The sequence below is a fragment of the Acipenser ruthenus genome, chromosome 9 (assembly GCF_902713425.1).
Source record: "Acipenser ruthenus chromosome 9, fAciRut3.2 maternal haplotype, whole genome shotgun sequence".
NCBI lineage: Eukaryota > Metazoa > Chordata > Actinopteri > Acipenseriformes > Acipenseridae > Acipenser > Acipenser ruthenus.
Window position 1 is genome coordinate 13,721,614 of NC_081197.1, and position 11,157 is coordinate 13,732,770.

Sequence of the window (11,157 nt, forward strand, 5' to 3'; positions counted from 1 at the left end):
TAAAAAAGAAAATGATTCAGCTTTCCTGTACTTGCACTAGTTTATCAGAAAAGTATAAACACTTAAAAAATACTTTACTGTGGGTAGTAGGCCATATGAGTAGTAAAGTGTTTTCTAAATGCAAACTGAATTGTTACAGTACATGAAATAAACCCAGTTGAGATTAATTAGGCTGTTGCTTAGCAGAAGAGAAGTATTTAGTTTACAGAGGTCTCATAAGGCATTCATTAGTCAGCATCCACATCAGATTGCAGTAGCTGTTTAATTAGAGACCTCTGTATCTGTTTAACAATCTGTTAAAAAACAAACAAAGCTGAAAGAAAATTAAAATAAATACAATATTCTACAAAACATTGTGCAAAACATTGTGAAGTAGTTGATTCTGTTACTTAAAAACTCCCTCAAACAAAACATTGTGCAAAACATTGTGAAGTAGTTGATTCTGTTACTTAAAAACTCCCTCAAACAATGTTGCACAACTCCATTATCCTAACCACTTTGTTAAACCCTTAAAGGGTTTTTGAAAATACTCAAATAAAATGTATTCATGATTTATTCTTTAATAGGTATTGGTCAAATGAAGAATAAAGTGACAGTGACTCAGCTATAGATAGCTCCACACCAGAACTTTTGCAGTGTTCATTAAAATATCGTTTTGGAAAAGATTACATAAAAGCGTAGTCTAATTACATTTCAGATAGAGAGCCACTATACATCCTTACAAAAAATGAAGAATGGAAATGCCACAGAGAAGCAGTGCTCAAAGATTCTGAAAATTCATAGTTATGTTAAATACAACTGAATTATTTAAAACAAATGCATACATAGAAAGAAATAACTTAATCCTTTGCATTACATTATTGTGATACTGTATATATTCAGTCTGTCGAGGAATATGATGTCACCACAAATGGGAAAGCTTGGTGGCATTTTTAACATTGTGATCAGAGAGAGAGAGAGAGAGAGAGAGAGAGAGAGAGAGAGAGAGAGAGAGTGAGAGAGAGAGAGAGAGAGAGAGAACAAAGTGAACAAATATTAGACCAAAACAATATCTGTGAAAAACTAAAACAAATGAAACTGTCAATTAAAGACAACCAGAACCCCCTGGACTCCCCGATCACTGAGCAGGAGCTAAAGGAGAAACTGCCGGTCCTCCAGACTAGGAAAGCCAGCGGGCCAGACAGCATCTTCAATGAGATGCTGAAACACAGCAGCCCGAAGCTGCAGGATGCCCTGGTCAAACTCCTTAATATAATAGTAAAGGTGGGTTATTTCCCTGACATCTGGAATCAAGGACTAATTACCCCCATTTATAAAAATTGAGACAAATTGGACCCTAATAACTGCCGAGGTATCTGTGTGAACAGTAATCTGGGGAAGGTATTCTGCAGTATCATTAACACTCGGATACTGGCCTTCCTTACCGAACAGTGTCTTGAGTAAGAGTCAGATTGGCTTCCTTCCAAAGTACCGCACTTCTGACCATATTTACACCCTACACACCCTAATAAATAAACATGTCCATCAAACTAATAAAGGAAAAATATTTGCCTGCTTTATAGATTTTAAAAAGGCATTTGGTTTAATTTGGCATAAAGGACTAATTCTAAAACTTCTTCAAAGTGGTGTAGGGGGTAAAGTATATGATGTCATTAAATCTATGTACACAATAAATAAATGCTGTGTTAAGATTAGCAATAAAATAACTGAATTTTTCTCACAAGGGCATGGAGTGAGACAGGGCTTCAGTTTGAGCCCAACACTGTTCAACATCTATATCAATGAGTTGGCCACAATGTTGGAGCAGTCTGCAGCTCCTGGCCTCACTCTACATGACACTGAAATAAAATTCCTGCTCTACGCAGATGACCTGGTCTTGCTGTCGCCCACAGAGCAGGGGCCCTGGCAGTAAACATGAACAAGACTAGAGTCATGCTATTTCAGAAAAAAGCCAGATCTCAGAGAAATAAGTACCACTTCACCCTTGGCAAAAACACTTTAGAACACTGCACAAACTACATCTATCTAGGCCTAAAAATCAGAGTATCAGGGAGTTTTAACCTGGCAGTGAATGCACTGAAAGAAAAAGCTCTCTGCAATAACACACACTAATACCAATCAGCTTCAGCACAGCTCTACTCCAACACACACAATCAGAGTCAACTAAATTATAGCACAACACAAACAAGAATACCTCAGCCATTGGGACACACACACAAAAACACAAGGTAAATTGGAATGCTATCGGGCCCTAAAAAGACACTACATCCTGGCTGAATACTTGACCAGGGTGAAAGACAGTAAACAGAGACAGACCTTAACAAAATACAGGCTCAGTGAGCACAGCCTGGCCATCGAGAAGGGCCGACACAGGCAGACATGGCTGCCCAAAGAGGACAGGCTGTGTGATCACTGTCAGCTCAATCAGGTCGAGACAGAGATGCACTTTTTACTGCAGTGCACAAAATATAATAAAATAAGTAAAGCCTTCTTCAAGAAAATAAAACATCTCTGCACTGAATTCCCAGACCTGCCAGACCCAGAAAAACTCTGCCATCCTCTCAGGAGAAAAGACAAGCTGTGTAGAAGTGGCAGCCCAGTACACAAGTGCACAGAGAGACAGAGACTGAACACTGAGGCTCCTCACACAGGGAGGGAGGAGAAAATAGTATAAAATATTATTATCATCATTATCATTATTGTTGTTATGGTTTGTTTACATATACTGTTAATTTTGTTTTACTTGCTTTTTGTTATAATATTTACTTGTAAACGTGTTTTAAATGTTAATTGTTTTATGAAAAAGATGAAAATGTGTCATCATTGTTTGGCAATACTATCTATTGGTCATGCCAATAAAGCACTTTGAATTTGAGAGAGAGAGAGAGAGCTCTCCAGAACCTTTCAATTGAAATATAATGTGGTGTTTTGCTGTTGTATTATTATTATTTATTTCTTGCCCTTATCCAGGGCAACTTACAATTGTTACAAGATATCACATTATTTTTACATACAATTACCCATTTATACAGTTGGGTTTTTACTGGAGCAATCTAGGTAAAGTACCTTGCTCAAGGGTACAACAGCAGTGTCCCCCACCTGGGATTGAACCCACGACCCTCCGGTCAAGAGCCCTAACCACTACTCCACACTGCAGCTGTACTAATATAACAAAGTGACGGGTGGCTATTACTTTATATAAATTATCATGTTATGCACAAATGTAAGAATTGGCTTTCTGTGGTGATCTCATTTTTTCATTCTAATAGCATATATCTTTAATTGCTTGCGTGATTTATTTTAATTTCTAATATATATCCTGCCCACTATTACAGTTTTGTTACAGGATTCATTAGTTTATCTCTAATGTAATCACAGTTTTACATATAGATTGTTCGTTCTCAGGCTACGTCCCAAATTCTGGGCCGATTTGGTTTTCAGGTAACGTCCCAAATTCTGTAAATAGAACAAGACAAATACACTGAATTTAACATTGAAACACTAAATCCCCCCCCCCCCCCCCCTCAACTTAAGAATCTCAATATAGCTGCCCTGAACCTTGGAAACTGTCTGCTGCTGCCTTCCCCCACAGTACGAAGCCTTGGTGTACTTCTTGACAGCAACCTCTCCTTTGCTGCCCACATCTCCTCCGTAGTCTTCCATCTACCATCTTCGAAACATCTCCAAAGTCCGTCCCTACCTTTCCCTCCCAGATGAGGAGATACTTTGTCATGCATTTGTCTCCTCTCGACTCGACTACTGCAACTCTCTATATGGTGGTCTCCCGGCATGCACCATAAACCAACTGCAGCTGGTCAAGAATGCTGCTGCCAGGATCCTTACCAGATGCAACAAAAACTTGATCACATCACCCCCTGTCTTGCCCAGCTGCACTGGCTACCTGTAAAGTTCAGGATTATTTTCAAAACTCTCCTGCTCACCTATAATGCCCTTCATCACATAGGTCCCGAGTACCTCCTCAACCTGCTGACCCGCTATGTCCCTGCTCGCAAGCTGAGGTCCTCCGACTCTGGCCTGCTTGTTATCCCCAAGCAAAAGTGCACCACACTTGGAGAACGCTCGTTTAGCTTCATGGCTCCGACTCTCTGGAACTCTCTCCCACCGTCGCTCACTTTAAATCAACTCTCAAGCCCCACCTGTTCTCTCTTGCTTTCCATGCTCTTTAAGCCTGCTATTTAAATCTGCTATTAGCTGCTGTGTTGCTGCTACTATTTCATGTATTATGTTACTATCATGTATTATGCATTTCTCTGTATTTAAAGTATTTTGGATTTTCTTGTTGTTTCTCATCTTGTAAAGCGCTTTGTGATGGTGGTCCTCTATGAAAGGCACTATATACAATAAAGATTGATTGATTGATTGATTGATAATAAATTGTAATATAATTAAGGGATGAGGGCATTGCTGTGGTGTATTACAAGGTAATAATATAATTTCTGCGTCAATAAATCCTGGGACCAGAGGCTTTATTGACTGTTATTTTCACAAGTACACTACACCTTTGTAAAGCTTTATTAACTTTTGTTTGTCTGAAATAATCACTGCTGCTCATTGAAAGAGCTAGCTTTTTGAGAGATGGGCTCGATCGTCCATGGGAAGCATTTAATCAGTAAGCAGTGGTTTAGAACAGGTGTCAATAATTAGTGTCATCTCTCAGCCGTGTTTTCTGTTATTGAATAATTATAGAACAGCAGACCTCCATAGCACAGAACAGAAAGGGCAGTATCTGGTTGTTCTATAATACACTATATAGCCCATTTAATTACAATTTCAAAGTATTTCAATCACAAGCTTTCTGTTTAGGATGACACTAAAATTCTGTATTATTTTGTAATTATACCAGACGCTTTAAATAGGCATTAATGCAGCTCACTCCTAAATTGTTTTACCGAATCCTATGTACTGTAAACTGGTGTGGGGGCAATTATTGAGATGTTTGGGGAAGTTTACTGATGAAAACAGATGCCGATATTGTTAATTCAATAATTAAAAAAAACAAAAAACTGCTCTGCAGTGTGTGTTGTTTACCTTTAAGAATGATTGAAAATTGGTTAGTTGCTGAAACACATCCTTCGTTGATTTCTAGCTTCTTCTTTTACAAAGACTATCAACAACGTTACTGTTCACACTGTTTGATTTTGGTGCATTTAAATCTAGAAACATTGCTGATATTTTCTTACCCCAGGAGATGAATTGATCTTAATGAGGAATAACTGTTACACTTCTGCTAATTATGTAGTATTGAGGTTATTCACACAACTGAATTACTCCCTATAGACCTTACAGGTTTTGCCATAACTGTAGTTTTTGTGTAATAAATAGTCCATCTACTTTGGTGAACTTACTTGCATTCAGAAACAACCAAGAGTGCGTGTGGAAGTCATCTCTAACACAGGTAGGTTTTATTTTGAGATAACAACTGTGTGTTCAAGTTGCACTAGCCAAATACAAATGAATGTGTATGTAAGTATGTGTGAATGTACTGAAGGCATGCATGTGTATTTCTTTGGCTATATTTTCATTAAACTTTTTTTTTTCTCTCTTATTCATAGACTGAAGAACCCTCAGCAAAACCTGATAACACCGTGTAACAATTTTTTTTTTTTTTTTTGGTTCCTGGGTAGTAAGTGTTATTTCCTAATTGCTTATGCCTCAAAAGTATAGAAAATGGCTATTATTCCCCACAAACTTTGCTTTTGTGACCAGGACAGTGATATTTTGAAATTTACCTATTTTCCAGAACATTCCAGATAGATTCAGTGCTGAGTAAACTTGGAGTAACTTCTAGAACTTTCTAGAACTTTCCAGTAATATAAATAGTAGTATAAATACAGGGGCCTTAAGCCCACCAGTTCAGTTTAGTTCCAGCTGCCTAAGTGGATACATATCTGCATTTTTCTGAGATGGCATCAAGAGGCTGCAAGCATCCGGCAGACGCATTTTGCTATGTCTGCGGCCAATTTATCAAGACAAGAGCGAAAAAGTACTCAGTGGAAGCATCTGCTAAGATGTGTGAGGCCTACAAGGCATATTTCGGCATGCCTGTCGGGGATCAAGACAAATCCTGGGCACCTCATTTCACCTGCAAGCACTGCAAAAAAACTCTGGAAGGTAAGATGGACAATTGTTGCTGGGAATTTTATGTTATAAAATTTGTTACAATTTTTAAAATTGTAAAAGTTTTTAATTTTAAAATGTTTTACAATTTTCAATGTTATTGAAAAATATATCATATATGAAAAATGTTGCGAGAATCTCTTACACATTAGTCATGGGTGAAATAAATGTATTTTTGTAGGATGGTACAGAGGGGAAAAGTGAGCCATGAAGTTCGCTATCCCAAGAATTTGGCGGGAACCCACTGACCACTCAAGCAACTGCTACTTCTGCATGGTGGACCCTTCCAAGCAGACAGAGTTCTCTGTGGGGAGGAACAAAGTCAAGTGGGAGCCACTGGTGGACCCCAGGAAGGTGCTGATGCCACCACTGCACATCAAATTGGGCCTTATGAAACAATTTGTCAGAGCTCTAGATAAGGAGTCGGCAGCCTTCAAGTACCTTCAAGACTTCTTCCCTAAGCTGTCTGAGGCAAAGGTCAAAGCCATTGTCTTCGTCGGACCACAGATAAAGAAGATCCTGGAGTGCAATGAATTCCCCAAGAAGCTCACTAGTAAGGAGAAAGCGGCTTGGAACAGCTTTGTCGCAGTGGTTCGGGGCTTTCTGGGCAATCACAAGGCCGAAAACTATGTGGAGCTGGTTGAGACTCTGGTGAAGAACTACGGCACAATGGGCTGTAGGATGTCCCTCAAAGTCCATATCCTTGATGCTCATCTTGATAAATTCAAGGAGAACATGGGAGCATACTCGGAGGAGCAAGGCGAGCGCTTCCACCAGGATATACCGGACTTTGAATGCCGCTACCAAGGACAGTATAACGAGAACATGATGGGAGACTACATTTGGGGGCTGATTCGTGAAAGTGATTTACAGTATAATCGTAAATCTCAAAAAACTACTCACTTCTAAATCTTTTGTTGTCATTTTTGTATTACTTTAGTATAAATACATGTTAATTTGGATTCATATGTTGTTTTTTTCTGACTTTATGTGAATGAAAAGACACAAATTCGCCCGTTTTCTCATTGGAAATAGGTAAATTTCAAAATATCACTGTCCTGGTCACAAAAGCAAAGTTTGTGGGGAATAATAGCCATTTTCTATACTTCTGAGGCATAAGTAATTAGGAAATAACACTTACTACCCAGGAACAAAAATTGTGTAATGAGGTCTTATCTTTAATTTACATATGTACACTATTGGGTAACCTGACAGTGTTATTAGTTGTGTTCTTAAACCCAAGTATTCACAATCCAAAATATATCTCTGTTTGCAATTTAGCTGTGGTGGACATCATTATGAACAGTGTTATAATTCCTCAAATGGTGCCGGTCTTTGTGTTTAACTGGAATTTTATTTCATTCCAGGCTTGTTTTATTCAGATGTTCTTTATGCATTATTTTGGTGACTTAGAATCCTTTTCACTTGCTGTTCTGGCGTACGACCGGCTCATTGCTATATATTTCCCACTGCGCTACTCAACCATAAACACAAACATGAGGATTTCTGTAATCCTGGCAGTAATATGGGCAGCTGTTTTCTGCATGGAAATGTACGCTGTGGCACTAGCTGCCAGTCTGCTCTACTGTGCATCAAGAATTGTTAGAAGCTGTTGCTGTGAACACGGGCCTGTATATATACTAGCTTGTGCAGATATTACTTTTAATAGAAAACTGGCCACTGCCAAAACATAATTTGTGTTGTTTGGTCCACTGTCCTTCATCTTCATCACCTACATAATAATAGTAATTGCTGTGCAAAAGATAGCCTCAGCAAAGCAAAGGAAAAAAGCATTTAACACGTGTTTCACCCACCTGCTTTTGGTGTTTATCTATTACCTTCCAGTAATACTTGCATACATACTGGGAAATCTGTGTTTGGTAAGATCACCTGATCTCTTTACTGCTATTCTTACTGTATCTGTGACATTGCCCCCTATGTTAAACCCTGTTATCTACAGCCTAAAGACTGAAGAATTAAGTGAAAAAATTATGAAGCTTGCTGGAAGGCACAAAACTTCACCTGAATCAATAAAAAGGGATTCAAGTTAAAACATAAAACATTTGACCAAATCCAGATATGCTGTACTGAATTATCAATAGAAGAACTTCAAAGAAATGCGTAGACAACAGTTTCCATCAGAAGTCTAATTTAGGATGTTATTATTTTTTTTGTAATTGTGGATTATCTTTAAAAGATGCAAAGGAAATTAAAGCACATATACAGTTAAACAGTAATCAAAGATGCAATTAACCAATTAACTGACAATTGTGTTTGTACAGCATTATAAGCACTGTGTAATAAAGTGTTTGGGTGTCAAAAACAAAGTAAATAATTTAATATCATATTTTTTTGTGCTCATGTTTTCCTGCAACACTACACCAAACATGTTTTTTTTTTTTTAAATAAATAAATAAATAAATAAACAAGGCTTTAATTATTGAAAATGTGTGAGAACCTCAGCCATTTCAGCTACTTAAAAAAAAAAAAAAATGAAGTGATGGACTATAGAAATGGTGTATGGGTGTGTGTTTGGGTGCATGTAATTGAATGTAATACACAAACAAACAAACAAACAAACAAACAAACAAACAAACAAACATAAGTAAGTCAGTTAATAAATACATAAATATTACATTTTAAATCTGGCCTGGGTATTGCTTAAAAATAACTGGCTTAACTGTTGGTTTAATTATGCTCCTTGTAGTATACACTGCATATAAAGCTTACTGTACAAAGAGCAATATTTAAATAAAACAACAGAAAAAAAACATGTAACAAAATGACAATGCCACAGCTTCTCTGCTATAAGACCTGCATTAGGCAGCAGTGTGGAGTAGTGGTTAGGGCTCTGGACTTTTGACCAGAGGGTCATGGGTTCAATCCCATCTAAGGGACACCACAGCTGTACCCATGAGCAAGGTACTTTACCTATGTTGCTCCAGTAAAAACCCAACTGTATAAATGGGTAATTGTATGTGCAATAATGTGATATCTTGTAACAATTGTAAGTTGCCCTGGATGAGGGTGTTTGCTAAGAAATAAATAACAACAAAGTCCCTTTTTTAAAGCTTAGAAGTTTGTACATATTTTTATTTTAAAAATAAATAGTACCAGCCGCACCAAACAAAAAATAAAAAACAACCACCCAAGATCTACTAGCAGTTGTTATTCATCTTATTCAGTTCTTGAGACTTTTTATGATTCTACAATGTAAAAGCAACAACAATAACTGGGATGGACCTGACCTGGGCCTATATTTATCATGCGTGTGTGCGCAAGTATTCCCTTCTAAACTGTGCACACGCATTCAAACAGAAAGTATGCGCTCTATCAACACTGGGCCATGTGTAGGATCCATGTGTACGATTGCTGAAAGTGCGATGTGTGTCTCATAAATTCTTGCTGTTATGTACCAAACATGCTGTTATTAATTTTTTTTTTTTCACTATAAAAACCGTCACCGCCCATAGGCTGTGGCTGTCTTCTACAATTCCTTTAGCGAAAAGAGCATATCATGCATCACCCATCAGCTTCCATTTTGGGCGAGGCATGGTATGCTCATTTCCTGATTGATGCAGCATTGCCAGTTGATATTTTGTGCTTTAAAATGTCCATCCTGCCAAAATTGGTTGGATTTTTACTAAAGATATTGGTATAGGTCAACAGTTGTGTTTTTAACTGAGACATTTCCTGTGCTGTGAGATCACAGTTTTAGAAATCAATAGCTGCAAGTCCTGGTTGTATAGCTGACAAAGTCTGTTTGCTGTGTCTATAACAGCATGATGCTGGTAAAGGAAATCCCAGCCAAGTAAAATAGCAAGGCTAACATCAGAAACGATTTGTACGTCATGCTGTATAATTGTGTTCCCAGATTAATTGTAAGAGTGATGGCACCAAGCGTGTACAGTGGCCTGTAACTGATTTAGCCTGTATAAAATGATTCTTAAGAGGCTGCCATGCGTATAACAATTATTATTTATTTCTTAGCAGACGCCCTTATCCAGGGCGGCTTACAATTGTTACAAGATATCACATTATTTTTAAATACAATTACCCATTTATACAGTTGGGTTTTTACTGGAGCAATCTAGGTAAAGTACCTTGCTCAAGGGTACAGCAGCAGTGTCCCCCACCTGGGATTGAACCCACGACACTCTGGTCAAGAGTCCAGAGCCCTAACCACTACTCCACAATGCTGCCAATCTGCCAGAGAAGTCCAAGCCCAAGATGCAGGGGTTCTGGGTGTCTGCAAACCATACTTCGTAGCTCACGATGATGCCCAGACCTGGGACTCCAAGGCCCGTTTCCCCCTCTTTGGGGCAGGCCCCCAATCATTGTGCACAGCTGCACGGTAGTAAGTTCAAGACAGTGCTGCTGACTTCCAGTGGTTCTCTGGTAGACATCGAGCCATACCAGTGTTACGTCATACCCAGTGTCCACCAACGGGTGCAGAGGACCATTACAATGCGGACTGGGATGTAGCAGAAGTCCCCCATCGCTGTGCTCCCTGCGACTACAGCTGGACTTGGCAGACCGATGCAGGAGGTAGGCAAGATGTCAGCTGCTTCTGGGGGAGCTGGGCCCCACTCCCCCAGCTGTGCTGTTGGACCCTTCTTGCCGCAGCTTCGGCTTGTGTGTCTCCCCTAGTGCATGTTGCTCTGCTGCGCCCTGCTGTTGAGTTGAATCCGCTGGCTTGTTCCAGTAACAATAATAATACAATTTTACAGCTCATCCGCCTGGCGCGGTGACTGCTGTTCTCCATAGCTCAATTGCTGTGTGTGTCAAAAAGGATGGAGTAATACACAACCATCAAGTGCTGACGACAGACGCATCCAACCGGGGCTGGGGTGTGGTCTGGGCAGGCAGAGGTTATGTGGATAGGACCAAAGCGCTGCATCAGTCTGACCAGCTCTTCGTTTGCTACGGTGAAAGGACCCTGGGTCAAGCCCTCTCGAAGCAGCGACTGGCCCACTGGATTGTGGACACAGTATCGATTGTGTACAATAATGCCGGCCT

The 11,157-nt window shown here is 39.2% G+C and overlaps 1 pseudogene; it reads left to right on the top strand.

Moving 5' to 3' along the window:
• Positions 1-1,071: 1,071 nt before the first annotated feature.
• Positions 1,072-8,189, top strand: LOC117406257 (olfactory receptor 52K1-like; annotated as a pseudogene).
• Positions 8,190-11,157: the final 2,968 nt, after the last annotated feature.